This window comes from Arachis hypogaea, chromosome 10, assembly GCF_003086295.3.
Source record: "Arachis hypogaea cultivar Tifrunner chromosome 10, arahy.Tifrunner.gnm2.J5K5, whole genome shotgun sequence".
Taxonomy (NCBI): Eukaryota; Viridiplantae; Streptophyta; class Magnoliopsida; order Fabales; family Fabaceae; genus Arachis; species Arachis hypogaea.
Window position 1 is genome coordinate 91,213,311 of NC_092045.1, and position 12,596 is coordinate 91,225,906.

Sequence of the window (12,596 nt, forward strand, 5' to 3'; positions counted from 1 at the left end):
CTATCACATTTTTAAGGTCGTAACAGTCGTTTGTGGAGTGACCATATATTTTATGGTACTCGCAGTAGTCGCTGCGGCTCCCCCCTTTTTATTTTTAATGGGTCTAGGGGGTGGCAGTCTTTCAGTGTTACAAATCTCTCTGTATACGTCCACTATAGAAACTTTCAGAGGAGTATAAGAGTGGTATTTTCTTGGTCTCTCGAGACCGAGTTCTTCCTTTTTCTTGGTTTTCCTTTTCCTCTCTTTCGTTGAGGGAGGGAGCCCAGGGCGCCAACTCAGGTCTCTCAACTTAGCATTTTCCTCCATATTGATGTACTTTTCAGCTCTTTCCTGTACATCACTTAGAGAAACGGGGTGTCTTTTAGATATGGATTGCGAGAAGGGGCCTTCTCTGAGTCCATTGACTAACCCCATTATGACTGCCTCTGTGGGCAGGTCTTGAATCTCTAAACATGCTTTGTTGAACCTTTCCATATAGGCTCGTAAGGATTCTCCGACCTCCTGCTTTATTCCCAGGAGGCTCGGTGCATGTTTCACTTTGTCCTTCTGGATTGAGAACCTCATCAAAAACTTCCTTGAGAGGTCTTCAAAACTAGTAACCGACCTCGGGGGGAGGCTATCGAACCACTTCATCGCTGCTTTCGATAGGGTGGTCGGGAAAGCTTTGCATCGCGTAGCGTCGGAAGCATCAGCTAGGTACATCCGACTTTTAAAATTGCTCAAGTGATGCTTTGGATCCGTGGTTCCGTCATAGAGGTCCATATCGGGGCTTTTGAAGTTTCTCGGAACTTTCACCCTCATTATATCTTCGCTGAAAGGATCCTCCCCTCCTAAGGGTGACTCTTCTCGTTCGTCGCAGGAGTTGTGACCTTTGAGGGAGGATTCTAACTTTAAGAGTTTTCTCTCTAACTCTTTTCGTCGTTCCATCTCCTCTTTTAGGTTCTTTTCAGTTTCCTTTTGTCGTTCCCGTTCTTGTTCTAATTGTTCCAGGCGACTGTGGACTAATCCCATGAGTTCAGTTACATGGGATGGTCCATCTTTCTCTGACTCGCGTCCCTCTGAAGAGTTTACCTTCGGGTTTTTTACTCCGGAGGTACCTTCCCTGTGTTGATCATTAATTCCCTGGTGGAGGGTCAAGTCTGCATCATTATTGCCTGTGTCTAGATTCTCTTGTTCAGAATCTGACTCCACACGACCTTCTTCAGGGGATCTGTCCGCCATTACTGGTTGATCTCTCGGGTCCCCGGCAACGGCGCCAATGTTACGGTGGGTAATCGGAGATTAATGGACTGGACTGTATTGGCCGGCCCAATCGTCTGTGGATGGTAGCCTCCGAACAGGTTTGTGCGCTGGAGCCTCCTTCCGACTTGTGTACGTGAGTGAATGGGGGGTGGTACCTGCAAAGACACTCCGATGTCTAAGTTAGCAAGGGTGTGAGCAGGTTTAGAATGTATTGGGCCTAGAGATACCTGAAGAGTGTCAGTGTATTTATAGTGGTGAGCCAATAACCACCGCTGAAGTAGTGCCACCCTTTTAGGGTGATAACCGTCCCTTTATCTTAGGGAGGTTAAGATATGGCTCCTGGAAGTGGTTAGAGAGATTTTAGGGGCAGTTACTCATTTGGATTGATGTTGATCTGCCAACTATTCTCTGTCCCGACTTCTTTAGAGCAAATCGTAGTCAAGACCGACTTCTCAGTACGAAGGTCGGTGCTCAGCAAGGCTCAATCCTTTGGACTAGGCCTTTCGTTTGAACCTGGACCTTTATTATTGGGTCAGGGTATGAACAGAGGGGATCCAATTTGGTTTGAAAAAAAAATGATAAATAAAACATTTTAAATTATAAAATTATAAAATTTGGATGGAATATAGTATAGTTGTAAAATCGAACTCAATTGACCGATTTGACCAAAAAATTGATATAATTTAATTTACTCCATGGATCATTTAAGGGTGAGAATTGATGTGAACTGATAAGAACCAACAACCGGTTAAAATTGATGACAACTGACAAAAACTAATCCAACCAAACCTGTCTGATAATACCTTGAATTTTTTCTAAAATGGTAAGGATAACGTTTGAACTTGTAACCTCATGGTTGCAACACTTACCAACCATGATGTTTGTTATTATTATATATAACAAAAACTAATTATATAGTAAATATTTAATTAAATAATTTTATAGATGTCTAATTTAATTTTATTTTTTATTTTTTATTTTTTGAATTAATTATATTTTAATTATATATTATTAATAATATAAATATAAATTTTATTAAAAATTTATTAATCTGTTTGATTTATTTCAATGTTAATATTGTGATTAAAATTATCTATTTTGATGTTATTGTTAAAATATACTGATATTATGATTAGATGATAGGCTTTGTGAATTAATTATGCGATATACTAATATGATTATTACTCTTATGGTGTTAAAATTAAGATATTATTATAGTAGTATTGACAAATTTTATGTTTATTTTTATATTAGTTATTTTTAAAATTTGAGATATGATTATTCTTAAATATTAATAAAAATATGTATTTTAAATTTTAATTTAAAATTTTTAACTATTTTATATTTTTATATTTATATAGAACCGAATTAATCAGTTTAACCAATTGTAATTTATTAATTAAACCAATAAATTAATACACCAGTAATTTAATCGATTCGATTAACAATTTGGTTACAACTATGGAATATAGGCAATCCAATTCATATTACAATAGTTTAAATTTCAAATCAATACATTGTGTTTCCTGTTAATGAGATTAAAGTTTAATTTAATAAAATTTTTTGAAAAATAAAAAAACTCATGTACAATATATAATTATTATTATAATATATAGTGATAATGACAAATATATAATTATTATAAAAATATAAATTAAATAAAATATATAATAATATTATATTATTTCCACTAAAAATGACTTTTATTATAGTGTATAATATTAACTCCTGTTAACTGAAATTAGCTGATATAGTGTTAGTTTTCTAGCTTTATTATTAAAATAAAATATGAAAAATTTAACATCTTGATTAAGGATAAGATAATGAATTATTATATCATACGTGATTAGAATCAATCATGATATATATATAAAATTAATTATTTAAATAGAATATATGTTATAGTACAAAATACAATATAAAAATGTAACACTACACACATACACATAATATTATTATTATTATTATTATTATTATTATTATTATTATCAATAGTTTAAGAATCAAACTTATACATTTTAGAGAAAAAAAAAAGAAAGGGACGACGAATCGTATAAAACAACTCTTTTTTTCTTTTCTTTTCAGTCTCTTCAGTCTGGAAATAAACTCACCGACCTTAAGTATTTTATTCGATAGAAAATTTTTAGAATTAGGACTTGTTTGAGAAACTTTAGAAGTAATTTTTTTTAATTTTTGACTTATGAAAAGTAGTAGTATTAATGTTTGGTGTAATTTTTAAAACGAAATTACAACTTTTTAAGAAGCTATTTAGGAGCTTATAGAGAAGTTAAAAAAAATGACTTCTCTCATAATACTTCTACTTTTCATCCCATTTTTATACAATAAGCACTTTTAAAGTTAAAAATTCAAATACAAAATATCTTATTTATAAGTTACTTTTAATAGAGTCATTTATTATTTAAATTATTTTATCAAAAAGAACTTAATTAAGTTGGTTATCCAATCTGGACCTTAATACATTAGAATAACTTAATATCATAAATTTATTTTAACTTTTGTATAGTTTAAAAGCTTATGCACATTCAAGAATGGGTGTTTGTTTGAAAAATATTAGATTTAAAAGTGAAAATAATAAACCAGAGAAAATAAATGAAAATCACAATTTTGTTAAATGGTGGTGTGATAGACTGATAGTACTATAAGATAATTTGGTTTTACTGACGATTTCAGTGTAGGTAATTATTTTTTTAAATATCTTACTGACATTTTTGTTGTCAGTAATTAATATTTAAATTAATTTAAAATAAAATAATTTTATTAAAGTTACGATAGTCAAGTTGTTAGTAAATTTATTTTAAAAATTTTAATATTGATTATTTACCAATAGTATAACCGTCGATAACCACTTACGTCGATAATATTTTTACGCATCTAACGACCCCAAAATTTATCGATAATTTGGCCATTAGTAAACTTAATACTCGAAAAAAAATAAAGTGTAGTAGATAACCTTTTGATTTTATCATATCAATGGCTTCATAATTTATTGACCATAACCTTTGCCTTCGCAGCGTCGGTCAATAACTGTCGGTAAGTAGCATGTGTGTAGTAGATAAATTGAATATCTAAAACAACCTGTTAATTTTAAGAGTAATGTTAAAATGCGTATATAAATTTCTCTAATATTAAATGCGTATATAAATTGGTAAATTATATCTTCTCACCTGATTTTTTAAAGAGAAATGTATAATATAAGAAATTAGCTAGAAAGTACATAGATATAAACAACAATTGGGTTAGGTATGCATATAACTTATTTAATTGATCAATAATGCAATTATATTATTATTATTGAACACACAAGACCTCTTTTAATTATAGTGTAAAGTATTTGTCATCTTGATTAATTTTATATTGAGATTATTATACGTATTTAATGAATATAAAATTAAAAGTGAATTAACATATTTATTATTTGTTATAATAATTATAAATTATTATTTTTAAATAAAAAAACGGAATATACAACTTGGAGTAGTATCTCACGATCAGTACTATCTCTTGCGTGATACATGTGTTTTTTTTTTCGGTATCTTATTTGGAATGAACTAATTATTGTACCTAAGTCCACTCAACGAACTTATATATTTGGTGTTGAGTTGTTAATTATGATTACCTAAAAGCTAAAAACAAAATAACTATCTTATATTTTAAGAATACATTTTGATAATACAATAATAGCAAATTCTTAAAATTTTAATGTATTCAATATATTAAAAATATAAAAATGATCTTTTCAATCATTTTTATTAAAATAATTTTTATGATATTCTCTAGACATGTCTTCAAAGTACGTGTTAACCGAGCGGAAAAAAAAAAACACAAATAGAGTTATAGACCATTTAATTACATGAAAAATATGAATCAGGCATCTTTAACTTTTTTTTTTTGACAGAAGAAAACATATCATTTAAAAGAAAGTCAAACGGCACTTATAGATAATAGAGATAAATTGGATCTAAAATCAGAGAAGATGATTAGATAAATTCTATGCTGAACTATAAACTGAGAGTAAGCCCAATGTTCGATTACAAAGAATCTTAACCAGTAAAAACATAGACAAATCTGAATCTCTATGATTTCTAAATCAACACTAAAAGTGATGCAACATGTTGAAAAATCTGTTCTTCTTCTCTGCTTAAAGCTGAATCCTCCTCTAGTCTGAAGATATTTCCATGAACAACAAGTGAGCTTCAGTGTATACTCCAAGATCTGATAGATCTGTACCAACGTACCCACACTACCCATAAAGGGAGGACAATAAACCACCACAAAAGGGGAGAAAATACACCACATAGGGATATTAAAAAATAAAAATTAAAACAAATTAAAAGATAAACAGAAAAGCGAAGGAGAAGAAGCAAAGGATGTAAAGAAAGGATAAAAAGTTTGGGGGAGAAAGAAAATAAGAAGAGAAACAGAGTTAAACAAAGAAAACTGAAAGAAACCAAAAGAAGAAAAAAAAGAGAGAGAATAGAGTAAGAAGAAGGAGGAGGGAGAGGGAAAGAGGAAGGAAAAAGGGGGGAGGGAGGCCACCACCTTACCAAGATAGCGGTGGCGGCGGCAACCTCCCTCTTGGACTTCACAAGAATAAAATGGCTTCAACCCTAGCAGAGAGAAGAGAGACGGACACGCTATTGGTTTTGTTTATCACTCTTTTTGCCTTCGCTACTAACTTTACAACTCTAATCAGGCATCTTTAACTTTAGTCATTGTACGGGCATTATTTATTCAAGGCATCTTTAACCTCCAATATATTAAGCCAGCTTGAAGTTGTTCTTGCTTAAAGTCAAGTGAAATGAATTTAATTTTAAAAATTAGTTTACAAATGAAAATTATCTCATATTTATAAAGATTGGATAAATTATATTCCTAATATAGGACTAGCACATAGAAAAAAGTTTATTGGCAATGATTCTGCTACAAATTTAAGTATTTTTGTTAATTAAATTCAATTAAGCTGGCTCAAATCTAATAAAAATTACTCACACAATGTGTATGTAAATTACATGCTTCTTTTTGAAGAGTACTTAGATACCAGTAGATTTTGTAATTTGTAATCATCAATTAATCATCATTAGTATTTTTTATTTTTCTTTTGTTAATTAAGTGTTAGCCAAATTTTAATAAAAATGTCGATTCCTAAATTTTTTCCTTTTTTTTACGTTTTTTCTTCGTTTTTACGTATTTTTTTCATTGTCGTTCTTTTATTACTATTGTTGTTACTGTGTTTTTTTTATTTCTCCTCCTTCTTCGATGTTATTGTAATAAAAACAAAAAAAATTAATAAAAATGTGAAAAAAAATTAGAAAAATGACAATAAAAAAGAGAGAAAAAGAAAGAGAAAACGAATAGTTTTGAATTGTCTTGATAATATGAATTTACACAATTATATAACAGTGTCATGATATAACTAAACACACAGAAATAGACTATGCATGTGATATATAAGGTATTGAAAAACAACACTAAGAATTTTGAAGACTTACAAGTTACAATACAAACATTGGATATTAAAAGAGAGAGGCTCACTGAATAGCTAATATTCATAGATTGAGACTTGGGTCAATATTTGTATTTGGAAAACATAAGCGGACATGGGTGATGAGTTTTGCAATTCAACCAAAGAATAATATATCTATCATCCAAATGAGATAGTACAAATTGTATATCAAAATATCTATATCATACACTACAAGAAAAACACCCATTCAAGTACACTTGAAAAGTGTAGCCAAAAGTGAAAAAAAATGATGCCTTAGGCTACGGCTACGCTTTTTGGGCTACGGCTACGCTTTTTGGAGTGATTCCTATTCGGCCGTTGCCTATTCTCAAAGGCTACGCTTTTCTACACCAAGGGCTACGCGTTTGGCGTTTGGGAATAGGCTACGCTTTTCAAGTGATGCTGTTCAGGACCAAAGGCTACGCTTTTCAGCTTTCATTCTTCCAGAATAGGCTACGCTTTTCAATGCTACTGCATCACTTGTAAAGCGTAGCCCCATTGTATACCATAGCTACTTTTTATAAGCGTAGCCTTAGGTCCCTCTTTTTTTTTTTGGTATACTATAGCTACTGTATATAAGCGTAGCCTTAGGTCTCGTTTTTTTTTTTCTGTATACTATAGCTACTGTATATAAGCGTAGCCTTATGTCTCATTTTTTTTTCTATACTATAGCTACTGTACATATAAGTGTAGCCTTTGGTCTTTTTTTTCTTCTGTATATATATATAATTATCTAATAATTATTAATACAACATAATAGTTAATATGATTACATGTATAAATGAATTGAATATTACAAAATAAAAATAAAAACATAATTATACTAAATAATTTCTTTATATAATAAAAATTGTCTCAAACCAAAATATATTTATAACATTGATCCAAAAGTACTAGAATGAAATTAACTGTAAAAATTCATACAACTCAAATTAAAGTAAGCATAGCCATATCAAAACCATAATATCACTTGGCCAATAAAGGTATCTTCTAATAAAAATCATTAGTCAACCATACATGTAAAGATCCTAAATAGCACTCTATCTTAGCCAAAAAACCACAATAATAGTCAGCTTACTCTTCATTGCTTAATCTTCATTGTTATCCTGCATAACTAGTGTACCCTTGTTTGGCTATTCCATAATGGGAATGGCTCTTTCGGAAAATAGAGCACCCAAGGTCTCTGTTTTGCTCTCTTTCGTGGCTCTATTCTTCAGCTCCAGTGGAGTTGGGGCACAGAATTCTCCAGTGTTCGCCTGCGATGTGGCCAAGAACCCTGCATTGGATTTAGAGTATGTCTATTTAATTTGTTTTAGATGTCATCAATAAGTGTAATCAATAACTTATTAATCGACCTATCTAGCTCCTTTGTTAAAAGTTAAATTTTTATAGATATTAAGGGAAGCAAAGAAGAGGTCTATTTAGATGTCTATTTTTATATCTATTTGACACAGAATTTTGTCAAATAGTTCCTTGTTTCCATCAAACAAGTATTTCAGATAAAGGGAAGCAAAGAAGAGGTGGAAATGCTAGCCGACCAATTCATGAATTGAATTTGGCCGTAATAAAGTAGGTGTAAAGTCAAAATATGCCAAATTCAGTTCACAATTGGAAATTGATACCATAAAGATTTTAGAAAAATTTGACAGCATTCCGGTAGTAAATTGAGCGTTCCCAAATTAAAACAGCAGCAAACAACAATTCATATGAATTTAGAGAAATTCAAACAGATACAGCGAACAGTAAATTCATATGATTCAGATAACATTAAGCTAGAGTAGCAGAGCAGCAATATACAGCTCATATGAGTTCAAAACACTTCAGACAAAGCAGCAACTATAATTTCATATGAGCTGATATGCATATTCAAATAGGGGCAGCAAGCGCAGTCAAACAAATTAACTTTCCTATGAACCCATATACACTTAAACTCACAAAAACCATATACATAGCTTCATAGGAATTCAAAAGGTGAGCTAAAATTTAGCAAGAGCAAAAATACAGCACTACGATAGCAGAAAGGGATAAAAATAATGGACTCAATCAATATTTCTTTATTGAATTCAACCTGCAATGATCATTTCTAAACAACAACTATTATGCTTGCAGTAGCATTAATTCAATGAATTACTCATAACTAACTCCAACCATGAAGTGCAAATAGGAATAAAGCTTCAGCAGCAATCACAGTTTAAACTCACACATTGAGCATATATCACATTCAGAAATTGATGTAACTGGTACAAGAATGCAGCAGCATTAATAGCACAAACTCAAAAATTCATCAAAGTTAAATTTATCTACAAAAACTTTCAAAACAAAAAGTGTTTCAATATTAAACACATAACACATTAAATCATTCACCTATTCAAGAAATCAACTTCAGTCTCAGAAGAATATTACCATAAGAATCAGCAACTGAGGGAAAAATTGTAGTTTTACTCAAAAGGGGTATAAGTAACTACAATGTCCCCATTTTTATAGATGACTACCTAGATTTCTACAATGGAGATGTCAAACAATCAAATTTCTGTCAATTAGATAGTTAAATTTTTTCTGTCAATTAATTATAAATTATTTTCTTGAAATTATTTTTAACTTTAAATTTTAAATTTTTAAATTTAAGCTTTAAATCTTAATTTAAAAAAGATAAAATTAAAAATAAATGATTTTTTTATATTTTTTAAAATGAAAACGTACCTTTGTGGGTGCTGGGTGAAGAGAAATTCTTGCTCTTGTTATAACTCCAAATTGTCCTAAGCCTCCAAGAACCGTGTGAAATAACTCTGAATTCTTTTGCTTAGAACATGTTATTAAATCTCCCTTTCTTACAAAGAAACCACACAAATTCATTAATTAATTAAATAATATAGATAGATGATTGCATGAATGAATATAATCTTATAAAAAACGGTGACATCATGAAAAGAAAAAACGTTTCATGTTCATATTTCATATTATTTTATATTAATCTGAAAGAAATGGACCGTGTGTAAGACTTGGACTAACATAAAAGTCATGAAGTCAAACAAAGAAAAATGGAGGCTATGACCGTGTGAACGTAACTGCTTCTTAATCTAATAACAACTAAGCTATTCAACAACCAATACTTAAAATTAATTATTGAGTGAAGTCTCAAAACATGTTTAAAATAATTATATAGTTTAGCTTGACATATCAGAAGTGTGTATACAGGTGTGTATACAAGGATTTGATTGTTAATTAAAGTGGAGAAATTGATAAATTAAAAAAGTAAATTATAAATATTTACTCTTAGAAAACTCAATTTTCTTATATAGTTTTACCCATCCATAACCCTTTCATTCTTTGTTCACCTTACCAGGATTGTATATGATTGGTTTTCATGTTAATCAGATTTTTTTCTTTCAATTCAATTTACAATTCAGCTCACCTTTCTTCTTCCTCTTCTACTTCTTCTCTACTCCTTGTCTTCTTTTCATTCTTTATATTCTTCACACCATTTCTGTTTCAGAAGAGTTGGGTGTTGTTTCAGAAGAGCAAGTTGACTTCAATAATAGTTGTATTTCTTCTTTGTCTTCTGAAGAAATTTCTGATATAAAAGCAGAGTAGCTCAATTTAGATGAATCTGTAAGTGAGTCAAAACCGATTCTTGAAGCTAACATTGGCAGTTTAAATTGTGAAGAAGACAGTGATATGTTTAAGCAACATTTTGGCAGCTTATCAAATACACACAAGGTTTGTCTTCTTTCATGAAATAATGATGTCATATTAGGCTATTTCTTGGAAGCATAAAGGATTTAAAAGTGTAAGAAAACTCTTATGTCCATTACTTTAAATTAGTCTCTTGGCTTTATTTGTCTTATTCTTATTCTGGGGAAATACTTATTAAGCTGCCCATTATAAAACTGAGAATATAGGTTGGCAATTGAGCTAGTTTATAACTAGCTTTAGTAGAAATTAATGCTTAGCTTATAAAATATATTGCTGGTTCTTTTTAGCATCGTCTTGGAAAAATATTGAAAATGACCGGTGGGTGACAAATTGATTATATTTAGGAAAAGGGATTTACGCATCTAATATGTAATATAGAGATAACACTATAGTAGGACTAAGCATAAATGACGTTTTTTCTCTAACTATAAAGTTATTGGCAACAATATTCATGGCCTGTTAATTTGTGAAAAGTTGAGGGTTTGAGTGGGGTTAATTTCTTTCCAAAACCAAGCCTTCTTTACGGAGAAAATTTTGTCACAAATTTTGGATAATATAGATACAGTTGAAGTACTCTACAACTTGAGTTATTTTCTCTCCAGATTAGACCACATTAGCTAAGTATTTTGAGCTCTTTTAATGGTTATGTGCAGACAAAGTCAATAAATTCAGTAGTTAAAAGGTTTTCTACAAGGTATGTTGTGCAGCAGAATTACCCAGGAGATTGCAAAAGACTATTTATCAGTCCTGTTAGACATATAACTAATAAAAGCATGAACTCTGAGGAAAAAGCTGCAACTTATACCTTATCCAAAAACAGATCCTTGCAGGACAACGAAATTGACGAATTAAGAAATTCTTCTAAGCATGTATATGTGAGTTTTCAATTCAACTTACAATTCAGCTCACATTTCTTCTTCCTCTTCTACTTCTTCTCTACTCCTTGTCTTCTTTTCATTCTTTACATTCTTCACACCATTTCTGTTTCTGGCTAACCAAAAAACCGTTCAAACTGTAAGAACTCTGTTAGAAACAGGAAGCTGAAAATAGGAAGCTGAAAACAGGAAGCTGAAAACAGAGAAACGAAAGCCAACTTATTCATTGAGAAATCACAGAAACAAAAGCTTATTAACGCTGCATTTGGATTCAGTCTCAGAAACAAAAATACAAAGAAAATAGACAAGCTGTATATTGAATCACAGTTCACAAACCCTAAAATACCACACATCTTCATCAATAACAACATGCATGTTATCAAATTACAGTTCACAGACCCATATTTCAGAGATTAAAAGCCCCAAATTAAAACCCCTAAAATAGGAACCCTAAGCCACTGATCAATTTCAGAAGCAAATAGAAATCAATACATACCTATTCAATGATGTGAGCACAGCGAAGACGATGATGAGAAGCACGGAGATGATGATGGTGAGAGCGGCGCAGCGACGATGGTGACGGTCGCACACCGACGATGGTGAGGGCCGCACAGCGACGATCAGTGCAAGCGATGGCGAAGAGGAGATGACGACGGTCACTGTGGAGAGTAGAGCAGGTGAGTCGTGAGTGGGAGGCGATGACTCTCAACGGCGACAGTGAGAGGGTTTCCGCTTGTAGTGAGGCGGTCAATGGCGAGACTGAGAGGGTGAATGGCGAGACCGAGAGTGAGAGGGTCAATGGCGAGCTATCGAGACCGAGAGTGGGGGGCGACGATGGTTAGCTATCGAGACCGAGAGTGAGAGGGTGCTATGGAGGGTTTGTTGCTCGAGGATGAAGGTGACTGAGACTCAGAAGTTTAATTTCCTTAGTTTTAATTTACTAAGTGTTAATAAGGTCTTTCAGGAAAAACAAGGAAAAAAAATTACTAAGTGTTAAAGTTTTTGGCTCTAGAGACATTAGGCATCACTTTTGAAACGCACCCAAAACTTAACAAATAGGCTATCCTTTAAAAGCGTCTCCTTTGATATGAAAAGTGAACCTATAGATATCAACCTACGGCTACGCTTTTTAAGTGATATCTTTAATACCTAAGGCTACGCTTTTTAAATGATGCTGCATTTGTGTATCCTTTTCTCTTATAAAAAGGCAACACAGAGAAAAGCGTAGCCTATTCTATGAATAGGCTACGCTTTTCAAATGT

General features: G+C 31.6%; 1 long non-coding RNA gene across 13 annotated transcripts; it reads right to left on the minus strand.

The window, feature by feature from the left end:
- Positions 1-7,584: 7,584 nt before the first annotated feature.
- LOC112715905 (uncharacterized) lies at positions 7,585-12,387 on the minus strand. 13 transcript variants are annotated; one of them, XR_011866734.1, is made up of 5 exons: positions 11,831-12,387; positions 11,265-11,446; positions 10,179-10,337; positions 9,467-9,593; positions 7,585-8,042 (listed from the first exon to the last, which is right to left on the minus strand). It is a non-coding gene; the product is annotated as an uncharacterized lncRNA (long non-coding RNA). The 13 variants fall into 13 exon arrangements; XR_011866739.1 differs by having other exon boundaries at positions 9,467-9,589; positions 11,265-11,450; positions 11,831-12,360; XR_011866737.1 differs by having other exon boundaries at positions 11,265-11,450; positions 11,831-12,360.
- Between the last annotated feature and the right edge of the window lie 209 nt (positions 12,388-12,596).